The 21,744-nt window shown below is 46.2% G+C and overlaps 1 protein-coding gene across 1 annotated transcript in view; it reads right to left on the bottom strand.

Moving 5' to 3' along the window:
• The window catches only part of LOC119974633 (serine/arginine repetitive matrix protein 3-like), a 753,111-nt gene that overhangs the window by 599,829 nt on the left and 131,538 nt on the right, over positions 1 to 21,744 (bottom strand). The window lies entirely within an intron of this gene.

Here is a 21,744-nt window from a genome sequence, read left to right as displayed (position 1 = left end):
TAGCAACATCTGATGTAAGGACTGGAAGCATTGTGAGGTGGTAAGATAAACTTAGCAATCACTTTGCCTTTCGTATTTTTGAGTACCCTTTCTCGTATGTTCTTTCGAGACCTTGGGCTGCAATTTCACTAGCGGGGGTAGCTCCTGTTGGGAAATTTCCCAAATCGGTGCAGCCGCCTCGGGAAAAAATGCCCCGACTGGCGTGATTTGTGCTCCAAAATTGGGGGGTGGGTGCAGGATGCAGTCAGGCCCGTCATCCCTGGAGACAAATCAGAGATGGCCAAGGGACTATTAAATGCTGAGGCGGGTTGTTTTAAAGGCCCAACTCAGTTCTCTGGGACTTGGTCACAGTTGTTTTGTTAAGTATTAGAGCATGTTTTGTTTTGTTAAGTATTAGAGCATGAACCCTCATCTACTCCCCATACTCCATATATACCAACTATGCTCATGTAGGATTGAAATCTCCTCCAAGTGGACTTTCATTAAATATAAAACCCCCAAAGTTTCACGGATATAAATATTGTAAACAGGCCAAAGCTCAACTGTACAGCAAGGGATTAATCTTTGAAGCATGTTGATACTGAAACCAAGATATTGGGACATTACCATCTCAAAGACAAAGTAATGGCCATCAGACAATCCAATTAAAGAAACTGGGAGGCCATCAGAGCTGATGGCCGAAGACAACAGCGATTACACAAACAAACATCAATTAGGGGCAGCACGGTAGCATGGTGGTTAGCACAAATGCTTCACAGCTCCAGGGTCCCAGGTTCGATTCCCCGGCTGGGTCACTGCCTGTGCGGAGTCTGCACGTCCTCCCCGTGTGTGCGTGGGTTTCCTCCGGGTGCTCCGGTTTCATCCCACAGTCCAAAGATGTGCGGGTTAGGTGGATTGGCCATGCTAAATTGCCCGTAGTGTCCTAAAAAAAGTAAGGTTTGGGGGGGGGGGGTTGTTGGGTTACGGATATAGGGTGGATACGTGGGTTTGAGTAGGGTGATCATTGCTCGGCACAACATTGAGGGCCAAAGGGCCTGTTCTGTGCTGTACTGTTCTATCTATCTAACAGCGAAAAAGAAATTAACTTTATCACATGCATATCAACTTGAGAGTCAGAGACATTACATCTGAATGGGGTCAATTCTTTTGGTTGTGGAAACAATATCATGATGAATAATGTTTCGGGATTAATGCAGGAACCCGGCTAAAGGAAATTAAAGGGTGCTAGGAACTGACCATTCAAATCGGGGACAGGATTCTCCGACCCTGCGCCGGGTCAGAGGGTCGAGAGAATTGCGCCCTGACGCCAGCTTACATATTCTTCGATGCCAATTCTCGGGCGCCCGAGGGGTCGCCGCCACGCCGGTCGGGGGCCGTTGAAAGCGGCCCCCGCAACTATTGTCCGGGCCCCGACGGACTGAGTGGTCGCCGGGTTCGGCTGAGTCCCACCGGCGTGGGTTACTCAGGTCCCACCCGGCGGGACCTGGAAGGTGTGTCTGCGGGGCGCGTCCTCGAAGGGGGGGGATCTGACCCTTGCGGGGGGTGGAGGGGGGGTGGAGGTGGGGTGGGCACAGCCCTCTTGGGCTCCGCCATATTGCTAGCAGGCCGGTGCGGGACAGGAACCAAAGCACACGCATGGAATCACGCCAGCCATTCCGTGCATGCGCGGAATCACGCCGGCCGTAGCGCGCATGTGCCAACTGTTTCCAAGAATTTTCTTTGATATTTTTGATAAAAATTTTGGAATAAAAAAGACAAGATAAACGAGTCTTGAACTGTAGTTACAAAGGAGGGTTAGAAACGGTCACCCTGATTCTCCAATCAGAAGGACCAAGTGTGTGGGGAGTTGTAAGTATCAAATAGATCAGAGGGATATGGGGCTGAGGTTTAAAGATAGTTTAAGGGTAGCAACTAAATCCTGAATGGTCTGAGTCGAGGTTTGAGCAGAAAGGTGGGAGTTTGCCTGTGGTTTTTCGTGGAGGCTTTTATTAACAAGTCGTTGTTTTGAGTATTTTGCAGCACCATTACACTAGTTTAGAATTATTGGATTTGGGAATCAGGAGTGGGTTTTTTTTGTTAATAAAGATGTTTTTGGTTGAACCTAAAAGCCTGTCTTCATGTGGGTTTGCCCATCACAAAATCCTAAAGTCAAGAACCAACAGCAAGGTAAATGGAAACGTGCACCTCTTACACCCACCATCCACCCCAATGGCCACTTATATCTTTCATTCCAACCTATGACCCCCCCACCCATCTCCCATGGCCCCTTATAGCCTCCATGCCAGCTCGCCCAGTACCCATGTCGGGAGCCATGCCGATATGAAACAAAACAAGGTTCTAAATATCTATTACCGCTATCATAATAATAAAATACACTTCCATTATTGGAAGCTCATTCAAAACTTTAAAGGCCCTGCAAGTACTTAATCACTTATCGAAACAAACAAGCTTGTATTCATAACCGCACATCAAAGACAGCTCATCCTTAACCTCTTTGAGCTGTCAATCAAACTGTGAACTTACAAACCCCTGCAGGGATAATTATAGATTAATGAATAAATCTATGGTAATAGACCTTGGTGTAATGTCAACAAACAGCTTTTGTAATGAATTGAACAGATATTTTTTAATGCTCAGTGACACAGTCAGGCAGTTTAACGTTTAAAGGGCTCAGGATTTAAATGGCTTGACCATTATTCATACCTTATCTGCCCTTTACAAGCATTACATCTCCTCCATAAATTTGTTACTCACACACTGTCGGTTAAAGCCTTTGCAACATCAAAATTGTGGCCTGTTTGAACTCACTACTGAGTTCAAGAGGCCCTTCTGAGTTTGTGATTTCCCTCACATGTGATTCACTCCTCGCTTGCTTCCTCCTACTGGCAAAAACGGAATGTGTCAGAAATTGAGGTTGGACATCCAGATCTAGGACCCACCCACAATTTTTAACGGTCCACCGGAATCGCCACTGTTCTGTGGAAATCTGGCCGCTTGTCTTTTCTTAGAATTTAGTGCTTGCTGATAATTTCCCAAGGGCATCACTGTCAGCTGATGGGTGTTACCGACTCTTCTTCGGCTGCACACTTGACAGCTGTTTTGGGGAGGGGATATCAGTCCTTCGACTATAGATCGCTAGTATTCCTTACTGAGACTCCTTTTCAGGGCCTCCTCTTGCAATTTGGTTTCCCCGAATCTGTCCCTTCAATCAGGAAGTACCTCCAAGTAGGTCTCTTCTGAGCAAGGGTCTCCCAGGCCTATATTGCATTTCTTGAGATCAGCCTTCAGGGTGGCCTTGAAGCGTTTTGTTTGTTCTCCTCTTGTTTGGAAGCCTTCCTTGAGCTGGGCAAAAAAAGATTTGCTTTGGCAGTCGGAACTCAGACATCCTAAGCACATGGCTGGCCCAGCGGAGTTTGTTTCGGATGTGGTGCTGCTGTTCTTGGAACCTTCAGGAACACTGATGTAAGTATGATTGTCTCCCAGCTGATACAGAGAATCTGTCCTAGACAGTGTTGACGGTACCTCACCGGGGTAGTGAGGTGGTGTCTCTACGTAGTCCAAATTTGTATGCTGGTGACGACCGCTTTGTACGTGAAGACCTTGGTGTCAACACAGATGATGCAGTCGTCAAAGACTCTGGTCTGTAGACGTTCAGAAAGAGGCGCTCGCGGATTCGATACAATGTTGGATTGTCGCATAGATGTCAGTCTTGAATGCGAGGTGTCTCCCCAGGGCAATGTTCCATATTTGCTCGGGGTTTCTCCATTGAACTTGATGGAGGGAGAGACTGGGTCTTGCCCTGAGGCGGGTTCGTAAAGGACTCGAGTCTTCTTGAGATTGTGGCTGATGCCAATTCTTTGGTATGCTTCCACAAAGGTGTTTTCTGTCCATCCTGTAGACTATGTACACTCCACTGGGAAGCTTGCTCTTGACAAAGGGAAAAATGGTGGAGATGAAGATGGAGAAATGAGTGGGGTGGGCTATGCCACATTTCTGCTCGACTCCAGTCTTGACCTCAAAGGTTTCTGTCTTATTTCCGCTGGTGGGGGCTGTCACCGGCATCTTGTCGTGGAGGAGTCGGAGGATGTTGATGAATTTCTCTGGACAGCCAGCCTTTGACAGAGTTTTCATCGCACTTCCTGATAATGACCGAGTCAAAAACCTTGGTCAGATCGATGAAGGCCATGTAGAGTAGTTGATGTTGTTCCTGGCATTTCTCGTGAAGTTGCAGAGCAGTGAAATTCTGTTGTTCCACATTTTGGTTGGAAGCCACACTGGCTTTCCGGAAGGATTCTTCAGAGATTGAGAGAATGCTGCTGGTGAGGATTCGGGCAATGATATTCTCAACAATGGAGAGTAGAGAGATTCCTCGGCAGTTCCCCCAGTCCGCTTTGTCTCCTTTCTTGAAGATGGTGACAATGATGGCATCCCTGAGGTCAGCAGGAATTTCTTCTCTGTCCAGGATTTTCAGCAACAGCTGATGGAGCTAATGGGTGATCTCTTCTCCTCCAAATTTGAAAATCTCTGCTTGGATCCCATACACTCCTGCGACTTTTCCATTCTTCATGTGTTTAAAGGTGGCCAACGTTTTCCCTGTGTTTCAAGAGGGTTTCGTCCTTACTCTCCACCAGTTTGAGGCCTCAGGTATTGGACCTATATATTGTCTTGGTGGCACTGAAGAAGCGCTGGTGTCATGCTTGTCAGCGAGAGGTTGAAGCTCCTTAGCTTTCTCAGTCGAAACATTGGGTTATTGATTTCCCTAGTTCTTCTTTGTACCTCTGCCTTGGCTAATTGATGAGTTCTCCTCTTCACCTTGCTGGTTATGTCATTTTCCCAGGCACGGAGAGTTTTCCTCTTCTTGTCGATAAGGTTTTGGATGGCTTGATTGTTCTCATCAAACCAGTTTTGGTGTTTGCCAGACTTGTAGCCGATGCTTTCTTCACAGCTTGAGACAACGGCTACCTTCAACTCTTTCCAATTTTTCTCCACACCATTAAAATGGAGATTCTGGAGAAGATATTGTTGGAAGTTCACTAGAATGCTTCGCTTAACGTTGATCATTTTTCTGAGTGTCTTTTGTCTTCTGTTAGAAGTTAAGACTTGCTGATGGCATCGCTGCCATGATTGGAGTTACCAACTATACTCGTGCCTCATATTCTCTGGATCATAGTATTTACAGTGCAGAAGGAGGCCATTCGGCCCATCGAGTCTGCACCGGCTCTTGGAAAGAGCACCCTACCCAAGTTCAACACCTCCACCCTATCCCAATAACCCAGTAACCCCACCCAACACTAAGGGCAATTTTGGACACTAAGGGCAATTTATCATGTCCAATCCACCGAACCTGCACATCTTTGGATTGTGGGAGGAAACCGGAGCACCCGGAGGAAACCTATGCACACACGGGGAGGATGTGCAGACTCCGCACAGACAGTGGCCCAAGCCGGAATCGAGCTGGGACCCTCAAGCTGTGAAGCCATTGTGCTATCCACAATGCTACCGTGCTGCCCGTGGATGGTCTAATCCATGCATGTGTAAAAAAATTCTCAACTGGAAATGTCCTTTTCTCATTATGTAACACGATTTGGGTTTTGAATCCACAGCCTGGCATCTTTTTATTATCTGGCAGCTGTCATTTACAGTAACAGTCACTGAAATGTGATTAGGAGCAGGAAGCTGGATTGATGTTAAATCAGGAGTACAAAGACAAGTTGTAATGTCCACCATTCCCTGGTTCGAATCAGCTAATTCCAGCTAATTCTTTGCAGGCCTGACTCTGCCTCCTAGATTATACAGCTCAGTACCATACTGGGTGGAGCATTTAGCATTTACCCACTGAACCGCAGGGAAGTTCATATCCAAGTTTTTACCTATTTCTTTTCTGCCATTTATACTGAGCACTGTATTGATTTATTGCCAGTCTCCAAAGCATAAATTCAAAAGTTCATAAGATATAGGATCAGAATTAGGCCATCAAATTTGCTCTGCCACTTGATCATGGCTGGTCTGTTCCTCATCCCGACTTTCCTGCCTTCTCCCGAAACCCCCTGATCTTCATATTAATCAAGAAATCCCGTTATTGATTATGAACACCATATTAAGCTTGGGGTGCTGTCACCTACCATGCTACAGACCAAGAGCTGGATGGTGAAACCAGCCAGAGTAGTTCTTTCTTAGAACACATGAACTAGGAGCAGGAGTAGACAATTTAGCCTCTCGAGCCCGCACCACCATTCAATACAATCATGACTGATCTCATCCTGGCCTTAACTCCACCATTCTACCTGTTCTCCTTAACCCTTCAATCCATTACCAATTAAAAATCTGTCTAACTTCTCCTTAGATATACTCACTGTCCCAGCAGTCACTGAACCCTGGACAGCGAGTTCCATAGATTATTGGACTGTAACACTCAGTCTGAAGTCCTGAATGCAACAATAGCAAATTACACTAGTGATATCTTACTGTCCATCGCCATTACATCAAAGTACTCGGGGATGTTATTTATACAGCTTCTGGTTCTCAGAGTGAAAAAAAAATGGTTCACTTGCTTTGTGATTGACAGTAAGGTGTCAGGCGCACTATTGGTTTCAGTAATAATTTGTGCCCTTTGGGAAAAAAATGGTATACTGCATCTCAAGGAAATCTGTGCGCACGCATTTGGTGATCCTACATTGATAGATTATTTAGTTGGCTGATGTTTAAAAATTCATGTCATGGTGCACTGCAGCTTCTAACCCTGTCTCGAATATCTTTAGCATGTACCTTTTGACATTGTAGCTCAACAATGTCAGGGCAGCACGGTAGCATTGTGGATAGCACAATTGCTTCACAGCTCCAGGGTCCCAGGTTCGATTCCGGCTTGGGTCACTGTCTGTGCGGAGTCTGCACATCCTCCCCATGTGTGCGTGGGTTTCCTCCGGGTGCTCCGGTTTCCTCCCACAGTCCAAAGATGTGCAGGTTAGGTGGATTGGCCATGATAAATTTCCCTTAGTGTTGGGTGGGGTTACTGGGTTATGGGGAAAGGGTGGAGGTGTTGACCCTGGTTAGGGTGCTCTTTCCAAGAGCCGGTGCAGACTCGATGGGCCGAATGGACTCCTTCTGCACTGTAAATTCTATGATAAAACAATTATTTTATGTAGGCACCAGCAGTCTAGATTTCTAATTATGGTCAGAAAGACATCTCATGGCTGCTGCTACCGAGAAGACGTGGAGCAGAAGAGGGAAAGGAAAACAAACTGGAAATCAGTAAAAGCAAAATTTTACAAAAGGCATCTGAGTGAGGTGTTCAGATGGGGTGGGGGGGTCAGATGCTGAGAGAGAGTTCTAAGAGTTCGCTTTCCTCTACAGTTTAAGTTTTATTCTATCAAACATATTCCTCGGAGAAAAGAACAGTCCTGACATAAAGTACAGATACCAATTGCACATTTCCTGCATTTTCTGTTTTTATTACATGCCAGCAGCTCTCCTGTGTCACTCCTCTCGCTGTTTCAGGCAATATAATGTTTTGTGACAATAGGGCAGTTATCAATCATGTGTGATGGGGACTTTTATAATGGAAAAATGTCACAGCAAGTAAGAGCATTCTATGTACAAGACACTTAAGCAGCAAAATTGGGCTCAGTAGCATCTGTGAACTATGCCTGATTATATTTGTTCTTGGTCCCTAATAATAAATTCCAGCAGTTTCCCCACTACTGATGTCAGGCTAACTGGCCTCTCGGGACCCGTTTCCTCGCCCCTCCTTTCTTGAATAGAGGAATAAAATTTTGTATGGGTGAGTTTTTCTAGAATCTAGAACATATTCATGGAGCACATTGGAGCATAAATTGTGACAAGTCCTTTGTGAATAGATATTTTCTTCAATAAACTCAAAAGTGAAATCTGGCAAGTAAAAAGTTGCGTTCGAGGGGGTGTCACGATATTGATTCCTGGGACAAGAGGGCTGTTTTAAGAGGAAATATTGAGTAAAATAGATTTATATTCTGTTGAGTTTAGAGGACTGAGAGGTGGCCACATTTAAACATAAAATTCTTTGAGGGAATGATAATAATAATAATCTTTATTAGTGTCACAAGTTGGCTTACATTAACATTACATTACATTACATTAGTGGGCAGCACGGTAGCATAGTGGTTAGCATCAATGCTTCACAGCTCCAGGGTCCCAGGTTCGGTTCCCGGCTGGGTCACTGTCTGTGCGGAGTCTGCACGTCCTCCCCGTGTGTGCGTGGGTTTCCTCCGGGTGCTCCGGTTTCCTCCCACAGTCCAAAGATGAGCAGGTTAGGTGGATTGGCCATGCTAAATTGCCCGTAGTGTCCTAAAAAGTAAGGTTAAGGGGGAGTTGTTGGGTTACGGGTATAGGGTGGATACGTGAGTTTGAGTAAGGTGATCATTGCTCGGCACAACATCGAGGGCCGAAGGGCCTGTTCTGTGCTGTACTGTTCTAAAATTCTAAAAATTCTAAATTCTAACACCACAATGACGTTACTGTGAAAATCCCCTAGTCGCCACACTCGGGCGCCTATTCGGGTACTCTGAAGAAGAACTGAGAATGGCCAATTCAACTAACAAGCACGTCTTTCAGGACTTGTGGGAGGAAACCGGAGCACCTGGAGGAAACCCACGCAGGCACGGGGAGAACGTGCAGACTCCGTACAGACAGTGACCAAGCCAGGAATTGAACCTGGGACCCTGGTGCTGTGAAGCAACAGTGTTAACCACTGTGCTACCGTGCTGTTGAGAGCCAGTTTCAACTGGCTAGCAAGTCTAGAAGTCGAGGCTAAGGGGTCAGCCATTTAAGATAAAATCTTCACCCAGTTGCTGAGTATTCACAGTCCATCTCTCGTGATTAAAAATAGCTATTCCTTCAATCTCTACAATGTGAGGTTGATAATAAGGGCTTCAGCTTTCACCTCTAATTTGTTCCACTTCTTACTTTTTAACTGTCACTTTTAAATACTATCAAAGCACTATTAAATTGATTCCAAGGTGACAGAATAATAAGTGCCAAGAGACAAAGCTCCATGCACAAATTCACTTCCGCTCATGCACGTTGAGTGAACAGCAGACCCAATTTAAAAAAATAACGCTGCAATCTGCAGCATAGATGGCAGTATTAAAATTGAAAAGCATTTGAAAAAAACATTTGATGAAAAATTCTGTTAAGTGTGTATTTTTGATTCAATATTTCTCATATAAATCTACACTGCTGCCACCAACCATCACACATCTTTCTAAATGACAAAGTTGAGCAATTCAGGTTGTGCAATAGAAGCAGCTGCTGCAAAGGTTGCTGGACAAGTCAGTTCTGAGCCATTGGCCACAGGAACATGTCTATCATCCAGGTAGATTAAGGTCCACATGGTTCTGTGTTTTGGGGAATTTAAGCAACAAAATGGGATGCAATATTGATATGGGCAGGAGGGAATTTATTGAAACAACCTTAATTTCTCTTCTCAGTACAAGTCTGTAAACAGAAAGATGTTTTTGATTTCTGATTTTCACCTTTATAATTGGTGAAGCATTTTCTTGAACCCTTCAGTTTGAAGTGTTGCAATCCTTGATTAGTAATTCCTCAGCAAACTTGAGATACAATAAAATAAGAAAGGTTGGTTTATTTCACACACACACACACACACACACACACACTTAACACAATGTCCTCTCCTTTTGCACTCACGCAATGAAAGAGGGATAAGGAAGCCTCCCCAAAAAGTGCTCACGCTGACTTCCATTTGTACTCCTTTTGAAAACGTGAACCTGGCGGAATGGCTTCTTTGGAGAACCGAGAAGTGTTCTTTGCTCACAGGCAAACAGCCCAGGGCACTGGAATTGCCACCCCATTTTCTCGGTGGGGTGGTGAGGGACCACAGCTGGGGGTGGGGTCACTCTCCACAGCGCATCATAAAGGACCACCTGGGACTGGGACACATCCTCCAGTGAGTCGGACATGGTGTTGAGGCGCTCCATTCATGCTACCGATGTCATGCCCCAGGCTCTCCACTGCAGTTGTTACCCTAGTAGTGTTGGCCCCAGTGCCATGCATTGCCAGTGCTATCTCCTGCACCAAAAGCCTCTGAGACTCCTCCAATCAGCTATGGACCTACTGGAGTTTCGCTGACATTCCACTCTGAATAAAAAGGCCACAGCCTATAGACTACATCAGCTCCAGGTAAACCTGATCCAGAGGCTCATCATTTGACTGGGACCCAGCAGACCTCTGGCTGCTGTCTTGCCTGGGCGTTCCTGCCTCCGCTTGATGTACATCATCAGCTGCATGTGTGTATTGGGGGAGCAGCCCTGCTGGATATGAGTGGGTCGAGGCATGGTATGGTGCTGCTGGGTGGGGGTGGTGTCAGGCGCATGGTTGTCCGGGGGGGGGGGGGGGGAGTAACATTTAATGCTTCAACCATTATAATCTCTCACAAATATTTTGTGATTTCTTCTAATTGGCTGAATTTTTAGATTTTAAAAATCATCATGCTGATGAAATTGGCTTTGGCACCAGTGTCTAAATTGAATTAGACCACGACACCGTTCACTTCAAGTGGTAGCAGCCATTGTCCTCATCAACCACATTTATTTTAATTGGAGCATCAGTTTGCATCTTTATAAGAGCTGGCGAATATTTTGATATCTCCAAAAAATTAATCTCAGTTTTTACTCCAACAAACAATGATGTTTCATCACAGGAGATGGTGGGCTGGATTGTCTGTTTCTGAGGCTAAGTGCTGGCGTATCCGCGTACCCGCTGACCCCGGCCCCACGCCGAGTGTTAATCAGTGAGGAAATTATCTACGGACTCTTCTGTCTTCTGTAAACTTGATTGAAACACATAGCGTTCATAAATTTCATTCTTTCTAGGGGTACAATGTTCATCAAATCTTCAAATTACTTTGTTAAAATTTTTACTATCTTCATTGTTTACAAGTGTAAACATATTAAACACAGCAATTGCTTTGGGTCCTGCCACTGTTAGGAGCATCGCTACCTTATGCGAATCTGATTGATCTCCTAAATTTATTGCCGTAAGAAACAGATCAAATTGTTGTTTAAACACAAGCCGGTTGCTGTCCAGATTACCATGAAATCTAAGATTCATTGGTGGCTTCAACAACTCCATGTAGTTCATTCTTGCAGTCTGCAAAATCTTAAAATCTCTGTGGACCTTATGGTAGGCTTCATTCGATGATGTGATAGTTTTTCTCAGTGTTTCATTCCATCCAGTGCTGTTACCATGTAATGTTCTTGTCGGGTGGCCTGATATATATTACAAGAACACTTGTAGCTCAAACTATAAATGATTTATTAACATTAACTTTGGGTCAAATATATACAAACAACCGATGACTAATAGTACAAACATACACAAGCAACCTTTTGCCCAGCTCCCTAGTCCATCTGAGGTCCCCTGACTCTTAAATTCACTTATATACCAATGCGACTCCTAGTGGTCAGTTGCTGAATTACAACATAACAATGATATCACTACAAATATCAGGTCTGGATCTCACCCAAAAACACGGCGGATAACACCCCGCCAAACTCACCCAAAACTAACCTTATAAATTTTTTGGATGAATCGCACCCAGCATCCCAGGTGGCCAGGATTCTGCTTAGTAATGTAAAGAGGATTTGGGCGGTTCCGAATATATGTCTGTGTGTGTGTGTGGTGGTGGTGGGGTGGGGGATGAAGAGTGGGGGGCACCGCATTACCATCTTTTTGGAGATAACAAGCCTCTACTGTTTGTCTGAAGATTAGAAATTCATCTGGTATGAGATGTGGCTAGTGGCTAGTTAGGTCCATTTAAAAAAATACAATAATAATCTTATACAGGAGCCAGGTTGATGTGGATATATATTTTCCTTCCTGTTCCTTCCTGTACTCTGGCTATGGGAATATTATTTTCTTCTTACATTTAGTATGCTGCTAACATTTACTTTACTCCCAGTGTTATAGTTCTACAAAGCAAAACCCATACATTTTCATTCCAGGATCCTAACTGAACACATCAATATTTTCAGTGATTTGCCATAACAATTTGTTAATGAACATAGCTGACCCTGACCACTCAAAATGAATTTAATCTGCCACTTATCCTCTGATTGAAATTGAGTTTCAAACTATATTTTAAAAACTCCAAAAGTAATATCTCATAGTAACATGATTACATTTACCCAATGATTGATGATCCCAAAGCTCTGATATTATTACATCTCAATGATAATTTCCCAGCAAGCAATTATGACATTTATTCAAGGAATTAAATGGAGTCTCCACTTTATGAATGATTGGCAATCAGGGTACAAATTATGTCAATTTTCGAAAAGTGAAGTCTTGGGGCAGAATTTTCTGCGCAACCCGCCGCGTGTGTCGCCGTGGCGGAGGCAGCCTGCCATTGGCCGGCGGATATGCACCATCGTCGGTTCAGGAAGGTCCCACCGGCGTGAGTGGTCGGACAGTTCCGGTCCCTGGGTTTTCACTCAGTCTGAAACCTCTTCCTTGAGCACGGGTGAGGTCCCGGAGGACTGGAGAATTGCTAATGTTGTCCCTTTGTTTAAGAAGGGTAGCAGGGATAATCCAGGGAATTATAGACCTGTGAGCTTGACGTCAGTGGTAGGCAAACTGTTGGAGAAGATACTGAGGGATAGGATCTATTCACATTTGGAAGAAAATGGACTTATCAGTGAGAGGCAGCATGGTTTTGTGCAGGGAAGGTCATGTCTTACAAACCTAATAGAATTCTTTGAGGAAGTGACAAAGTTAATTGATGAGGGAAGGGCTGTTGATGTCATATACATGGACTTCAGTAAAGCATTTGATAAAGTTTCCCATGACAGGTTGATGGAAAAAGTGAAGTCGTATGGGGTTCAGGGTGTACTAGCTAGATGGATAAAGAACTGGCTGGGCAACAGGAGACAGAAAGTAGTGGTGGAAGGGAGTGTCTCAAAATGGAGAAAGGTGACTAGTGGTGTTCCACATGGATCCGTGCTCGGACCACTGTTGTTTGGGATATACATAAATTATCTGGACGAAGGTATAAGTGGTCTGATGAGCACGTTTGCAGATGATACTAAGATTGGTGGAATTGCAGATAGCGAGGCGGACTGTCAGAGAATACAGCAAAATATAGATAGATTGGAGAGTTGGGCGGAGAAATGGCAGATGGAGTTCAATCCAGGCAAATGTGAGGTGATGCATTTTGGAAGATCTAACTCAAGAGCAGACTATATGGTCAATGGAAGAGTCCTGGGGAAAATTGATGTACAGAGAGATCTGGGAGTTCAGGTCCATTGTACCCTGAAGGTGGCAACGCAGGTTGATAGAGTGGACAAGAAGACATACAGCATGCTTGCCTTCATCGGACGGGGTATTGAGTACAAGAGTCGGCAGGTCATGTTACAGTTGTATCAGACTTTGGTTAGGTCACATTTGGAATACTGCGTGCAGTTCTGGTCGCCACATTACCAGAAGGATGTGGATGCTTTAGAGAGGGTGCAGAGGAGGTTCACCAGGTTCACTTGCCTGGTAAGGAGGGTGCTAGCTATGAAGAAAGGTTGAGTAGATTAGGATTGTTTTCATTGGAAAGACAGAGGTTGAGGGGAGACCTGATTCAGGTCTACAAAATTATGAGAGGTATGGACAGGGTGGATAGCAACAAGCTTTTTCCAAGAGTGGGGGTGTCAATTACAAAGGGTCAAGATTTCATGGTGAGAGGGGAAAAGTTTAAGGGAGATGTGCGTGGAAATAGTTTTACGCAGATGGTGGTGGGTGCCTGGAATGCTTTGCCAGCGGAGGTGGTAGAGGCGGTACGATAGCATCATTTAAGATGCATCTGGACAGATATATGAACGGGTGGGGAACAGAGAGAAGTAGACCTTGGAAAATAGACAACAGGTTTAGATAAAGGATCTGGATCGGCGCAGGCTGGGAGGGCCGAAGGGCCTGTTACTGTGCTGTAATTTTCTTTGTTCTTTGTTCTCTTTTTCCTATGTTACAAAATATTCCTCAATGTATTGATGGATGGGTAACCTGGTGCAGTTTTATTGATACAACTGGATATAGGTCCATCAGAAAAATTAAACAGCTTTGGTACATAACCATTACCGTTATGTAATCCAATTTTAAACTATTTTATAGATTGGAAATTACATTAAAAAGCTACTAAACCATTTGCTAATTCTACTGATGTACACTAGTCAGTTTCTAAGTAAATTATTTTTTTAATAAACAAATTTCATCAATTCATCTATCCTTTCACAAAAGTTGCACACATTTCGAAAAAGAACCTTTAATTCATTCTACTTTTTTCCTACTATCACTTTTTGCTGCTCCACTCTTACGTTTGTACACTCTGGGCACGATCTTCCCAAAAGGGAACAAGTTCCTGACCAAGCCCGTTTAGCCATGTGTTTCCCGGAACATACAGTGCCGAGAAACACATGGCTATTCAACGTGACTGGCTTTGAATAATGGGCCTAAATGGGGAATCGCCGCACATACCCCATTTTTTCTCAATGGGAGTTCCTCTCGCCGAAACTCCCCATTGTAGCACGAGATCAAGACACCATTTTTAAATGGCGCCTGAACTCGAAGGCCCACAAAAAAAAGCCGCAACGTCCCCCCAGTATGAACGCAACATGGGAGGGTGCCCCAGCCCCCTCACGGACTCACCAACACCCACACCAGGCAACTCCAGCCCAATCACGCACGGGTAAAAAAATGCCAGCTTGGGACCACCAACCTGCCACTCTGGCAGTGCCCCTGACAGCTGGCAGTGCCATCTGGGCACCTTGGTAGTGCCAGGCTGGCATTGCTAGTGTGCTCATGTGGCACAAACAGTGCCAGGGCACCACCCTGCTCAAAGGGCATGCGATTAGGGGCCTCCCATCCCATTGGAGACCCCCCGCAAGTACCGTTCTGTCTGGTCCCCGATTGTGCGACCAGTATCGCATGGCGGTTGCCCAAGGTGAAGGAATTGAATCCCAAAGCCTCAGATACCTTGAGAATCTGCACATTAGAGTAAGGCTTAAGGCTTACTGCTTTGTCTAATTTGCATATTTGCCAAAAACTGATTGCGTTGAATCTCGCGAAGCATTGCAAGCCAGGTAGATCCCAGGAGCGGGGTCTCCTGGCTTTCACCGGCCACGCTGTGTCACGGCGAGCTGCTTTCCTGGCGTACCGTGACCGGACGATTGCACCTGCTGACTTTTCATGTCCCATACTGGTCACCAATACCCATATCGCTATCTTGTATTAGTGTCTTATCCTGTCTCTAGCTTTCTAAATTTCCCCTCTTCTGAACCTATTCCACATCTCCGCACTCCCCCCTCCCCCACCCACTCCACCCACACACGACCTAGTTATTCAATCCACCGGAACATTGGTCCAATGTGGTTCAATGAAGCCCGCACAAACAGAATAGCTCCATCTTTTTCCACTACTGATACCACTGCTCCATAAATTGAAACCTACACCAAGATTTGAGCCACACACTCAAATCTCTGGTCTTATTTACCCTATGCCAATTTGTTTGTGGCTTTGGTCGTAATTTACAGATTATTACCTTTGTACTGTTTTATTTTTAATTTAGCACCTGCTGCCAATACTTTCTCAGCAGATCCTCTTCCTTAGTCCTACTTAGTCATTGGTTACTATGTGAACCATGACAATAGGATCTAACCTCTCTCCCTTCAAGTTCCTCTCCACCCTGGCACCATACAGATTGATTGATTGATTGATGCCAACACAGCCTTCAGGATTCATGCTCTTCTGTGCAGAAAATAATGTCTATGCCCCTACTGTCTCCTACTCAACTTGAATGGCCCCCTGTACCAGGGTGCCCTGGTCAGTTCACTCATCTGCCCTGGAGATCGCTCTCGTCCACACAAGCTGTAAGAAACTTGTACCAGTTAGACAAATGCAAGTGCCTCCTCCAATGCTACCTTTTGGATCCCCATACCCATACCTACCTAACTTGCAGTGACACCCTCTTGACTCTGACTGCTTGTTTCGGTTTTGAGGAATTGAGTCAGTGAGCAGACAAATTGTGGGACTTGGTTTGAGTTAGGATACAGTCAACATAGTCTTTATGAGCTTAAAATTTACTTCAGGTGGAAGATAGTAGACCAATTGGGAGGGAATTCAATTAATGGAAAAGACTCGCTCCCAAACGAGATGGTTGCGGTCCTAAAAAGATTTCGGGAAAGCACTAATTTCCAGCAATATTTCTATCGAATACAAACAACTCTGCGATAAGGCAAAGGATGGAACACGGAGGGATTAACGAAGGTCAAGACTGTCAAAATATTAGACTAGGCAGTCTTAAGGCTTGTCGCTAATTTGAGAATAGAGACTAAAAGCAAGACTGGGAAGGCAATTGAACCCGAGAAATGTACGGAGAACGATTAATCAGCGTTATCGATGTGATTCTAAATACTATGCAAAGCGGCTGGTTTAGCTCACTGGGCTAAATCGCTGACTTTTAAAGCAGACCAAGCAGGCCAGCAGTACGGTTCGATTCCCGTACCAGCCTCCCCAGACAGGCGCCGGAATGTGGCGACTAGGGGCTTTTCACAGTAACTTCATTGAAGCCTACTTGTGACAATAAGCGATTTTCATTCCATTTCATTTCATTAATTGCCCTCAGCAAAAGAATAATGAGCAGGATTCTCCGAGCCTCCACTCCGAAATCGCGATAGGTGCCATGAATCATGTGCATGGTCTACACGGTGTGGGTTGGGGGCCATTGACCGAGTCCCATGCCCAGCAATTCTCCAAGGAAAACTGGCCAATTTCCCGATGGTGTGGTTCTAACCATGTTTTGCCTGTCGGGAACAGCCGGTGGCAGCTGCGAACACAGTCCATGGCCACCTTGGTGGGGGGCGGGGCGAGGCGATCCTTAACCTGGGGGAGGACCTGATGGACGGCCAGGCAAGCAGGGCGCGCAATATCGTGGGGACCTACTTCTTGCATCAGAGTCCGCCATGTCGTACGGGGCGGCCGGCGTAGGCCACCGCTGCGCGCATGCGCGGACACCCGACCGGAAGCGTGGGGCCCCGTATCCACAGCTAGAGCTGCAAGAAGCACTCCGGGGCTTTGCTAGCCCCCTGCAGGTTGGAGAATCACTCAGGACTTTCCTGAGGAAAGACCAGAGTGAAACGCCCGCATTTGTGCGCTGGCATGGGGACACAACCCCATTATTGGAGAATCCCGCCCAATGTTTTTGAAGTAACGCATGAAACAGATAATTCTGTTGCTGAGAATGATGATGGTGACTGTCATGGAGGAATTATGTTGGTCATTGGGGGAATTATGGGTGGGATTTTCCAGTCACACCCGCCCCAAGACAATGGACCTTTAAATGGTCCGTCAAATGTTCGGTCCCACCTGTGACGATTCCCGCGGACAGCTGGACTGGAAAATCTACCTTTCTTCCTTTGGGTAATGAAGTTACTCATGTCCACATTTCAACTTCATTTTGCCATTGTTGTTGGGATTCCACCTTGAAAAAAACGGTGGTTGGTCAAAGCCTGAGATTTTGCATTGTCCTTCTGCCATCCTGTCACATGTAGCATGCTTCTTTTTCTCTCAGTGGATAGAGACACAAACTTCCTATTCAACAACCAACTCCCAAGATTTAATGTTCATCCTCCACTACCATGTTAAATCCAATATTTGTATTTTTGATGAGGTCTCTAGCAAGATACGTCCATTGTTGCCCAAATCGTTGATTTAAAAAAAGCACAAATGAAATTAGATATGGACGATGACAAAGCAATTGTTCTGGAAAACCATGGGCGGAATTCTCCACTCCCGGGAAAAATCGGGAAGGCTGTCGTGAACTCAGCCGAGTTTCACGACGGCCTCGGAGGCCGCTCCTCTCACCTTATTCACCCCCACCCGGGGGGGGGGGGCTAGGAGTGGCGCTCCGTTATTCTCGGCCACCTTAACGCTTGCGTCAAGGTGGCATGCCGAGAATGACGTGGCCGGCGCGCCTAAGTGACGTCAGCCGCGCATGCGCAGGTTGGCCGGCTCCAACCCGCGCATGCGCGGCTGACGTCATGACGGCTGAAACCCGCGCATGCGCGGTGGCCATCTTACCCTCCGCTGCCCCGCAAGACGTGGCGGCTTGATCTTGCGGGGCGGTGGAGGGGAAAGAGTGCATCGCTTTGAGACGCCGGCCCGACGATCGGTGGGCACCAATCGCGGTCAAGTCCCCTCCCGAGCACGGCCGTGGTGCTCACTCCCCTCTCTGCCCCCCAAAAGCTTCAAACGGGCCTTTGGCACCCATGTTCATGACAGCAGCGACCAGGTGTGGTCGCCGCCGTCGCGAACAGCAGGCCGCTCGGCCCATCCGGGCCGGAGAATCGCCGGTCGCCGTTTTTCACGGCGGCCGGCAATTCTTCCGAGCGGGGGGGTGGGAGAATCGCGGGGGGCCGGCCCTCCCGGGATTCTCCCACCCGGCGTAGGGAGCGGAGAATCGCGCCCCATAGGTCTGCATTTTATGCGATCGGACCATTAATACCTTCCACTGAAAAAGCCAGATCTTTCTTTTTGGGGAGTCCAAACGTCTGGGGATAAAGGTTTGGTGGGCAAGGAAAGGATGATCTGCAAATTACACAAAGAATTTGCACATAACAGAAATTTAAAGTTCTGTTGGGAGTTGCTGCAATAGTTGATAAAGAATATGACACCCTTATTGAACAAGCTAAGGCTTAATGTGGCATTTGTGTTAAATATTGAAGGACATCACCATGTCCTGTTGTGAGTCTGCCATAGACCAGAGAATGTAATGAAGTGGTGGCAATAGACTTAAAAGTATGGGACAAGCATTGGAGGTTTTTTTTGCTACTCATTGCAGATATGACGACTAGATTTAGCCCATGGCAAGAACAAACAAACCATTGCAGACAACATCATGGCATGGGTTGGTACTGGATTAGGAATGGCAACAAAATTTGCGCTAAGGAGAACCTGCAAATGAGGAATTTTGCGACATTTGAACATCTGAATATCATTGTGATGAAGACTGCTAAGATCCTGTTCAGTAATGGTTTGTGTGAAAGGTACCATGCAGTAATTGACTAAATGTTGCACAAGATACTGGCTGACCAACCCACTTGCAAGTTGCAAATGGCGCAGGCACGGGCAGTATTTGCAAAAAACTATTTGTAAATGGTTGTGGGATATCGTCTGTACCCGTCGATTATGATAAGAATGTCTTCCGTGCTATCAGATGCAAATCCTGCTCTTGAAGGAACTACCATTAGCTCTTTTTTTCTTCTCACTTAAATGCCTTTCATGCAGGCAGGAAAGCTTTCATCAAGGGTGAGGTTACAGAAAGAATGATTAGAGCATTGTGACACTGATTAAGACCATTTGAGGTAGAATTTATTTCAGGTGATCTGGTTTATTAGAGAGGGGCACAGGGAATGGAAAGGCCCAGGGAAAGTTTAAGGATGTGAAGGGAAATCTGTGATTATACAACATGGGAATCAAACACTAAAAGCTCATTCTTCACAGGTCACAATGCAATGTGATAGCTGATGATGAAGCACTTTGTGCATCACACACATACTCGCATATTTTGTGGGGCAGAGCCAGGGAGCAAGATATAATGGATCAGCAGTTGGATATCGTTAGAAAATCAGATTGTGATGAACAGAAAGGGGCTATTTTGTCCAGAGGTCAGCGGCCCAAATTGGGTTCCCAGATATTGTAGCATCCAGAAGGATCAAATAACGCAACAATAATTGGATGGGCAGGAAAATTTACTGGCAAATAGAAGAATGTGCTGAATGTCCAGGATGACAATCAGTGAAGGCGTTGGGAGCACAAAGTACAATAATGGAAAATAATGAAGCGTAGCTCAAGTTACAGAGGTGGATCGGTAATGAATCCTGAGTGAGGAAACGTTCAAGTCCAGTGGATAGGGCCTCAAGACAACATATACAGGGGGCGCAATTCTCCGCACTCACGACGGTGCGGAGAATAGCGGGGGTCGTAAAATTTTACGGCCACGCTAGTCCGACGCCTTCCCGCTATTCTCCCCCCCCCCCCACGCCCGACTCCCGATACGAATCGCTACCGCCGTTTTTTTACGGCCAGCAGCGATTCTCAGCTGGCCGAAGGGCCGAGTTCCCAGCCCTTTACGGCTGTTTTTACGAACGGCAAACACACCTGGTCTGGCTGTTCGTAAAAACGGCCGTAAAGTGCCGACTTTTAAAACCATGGCACCGATTGGCACGGCAGTACCACGGCCGTGCCAAGGGTGCCATGGGCCCGCGATCGGTGGGCACCGATCGCGGGCAGCGGGTCCGATACCCGCGCACTCTTTGTCCTTCCGCCGCCCCGCTGTATCACTTCGCGGGGCGGCTGAGGGGCATCCCAGCCCGCGCATGCGCGGGTTTCGCGCAAATGCGCGATGACGTCATCCGCGCATGCGCGGGTTGGAGTCTTCCAATCCGCGCATGCGCGGCTGACGTCATATGACGCGTCAGCCGGCGCAAACTCTGGCAAGCGGGCTTAACGAAATTCGTTAAGTCCGCGATGCCGGAGTTTACGGCGGCGGCATGCTAGCCCCGACCGGGGACCAGAATCGGTTCCCAGTCGGGGAGGGGGGGGGGGCTGGCGTCAAACCCGCCCGGATTTGACGCCAGCCTTACGATTTCTCCCTGTGTGGGAGAATCGCGCCCAGGGAATCTGACAGTAAGAGCCCGGAAAGACATCAACAAGCATGTAGGAGTTGCAGGTTGACTAGACAACATATTTGAATCTGCTAGCTCTAAAGAAGAGGCAGAAGGACTCAAAACGTTAACTTTGTTTCTCTCTCCACAGATGCTGCCAGACCTGCTGGATTTTCCCAGCATTTTCTGGTTTTAGTTGTTATCACTGTTAATACTGCTTGACACAGCACCTTTATTTGTATAACCTCTCTGCCTCATTATCAGCTACACCATACAAGGCCTGTTAATATTAAATGATATGTAGTTTTACATCTGAATTTTGTTTTCATTTCTTGAACATGAACTTTTCTTCCCCTTCTCCATACATTAAAATTATTTTTTAATCCTAAACCGATGGCTGGAATTCTCTGGCCATTCGCTGATGGTGGGATTATCTGGTCCAGCCGGCAGCGCAAGCCTGTCCGTGACTTTCCAGGGAACGTAGGGTGGCTTCAATTGGTATTCCCATTGACAATAGCAGGAGCAGAGAATCCCGCACTAGTGTCACCTCATACCGCCAAGAAATATGCAGCTGGGAGTCTGGAGAATCCTGCCCAGTATTTCTAAAGATTTTTCTGTTAAGTGAAATGATCTGAGTACGCTTTAGGTACTAGTATAGTACAGGGGAGGCGGTAGCACTGTAGTATTGTCACTGGAAGGAATTCGGGAAGGAATTATTTTGGCCTTACCTGGTCTGGCCTACATGTGACTCCTTCTTATTCCCCCAGCCCCCACAATGAGCATGTCATTCTCACCCACTTACACTAACTCACAGTATTGTAGTAATACAGAAAATCTCTTGCATGGCAATGTAGATAGAGTTTGTTTGTCAAAATTTTTTTATTTTTCATGTTTCCAATTAAGGGGCAATTTAGCGTGACCAATCGACTTATCCTGCACATCTTTGTGTAGTGGGGGTGAGACCCACGCAGACACGGGGAGATTGTGAAAACTTCACATGGACTGTGATCCAGGGCCAGGATTGAACCCAGATCTTCGGCACGTGCGGCAGCAG

Source organism: Scyliorhinus canicula, chromosome 12 (assembly GCF_902713615.1).
Source record: "Scyliorhinus canicula chromosome 12, sScyCan1.1, whole genome shotgun sequence".
In the NCBI taxonomy this organism is placed as follows: domain Eukaryota; kingdom Metazoa; phylum Chordata; class Chondrichthyes; order Carcharhiniformes; family Scyliorhinidae; genus Scyliorhinus; species Scyliorhinus canicula.
This window is presented reverse-complemented; position numbering and strand designations above follow the sequence as displayed.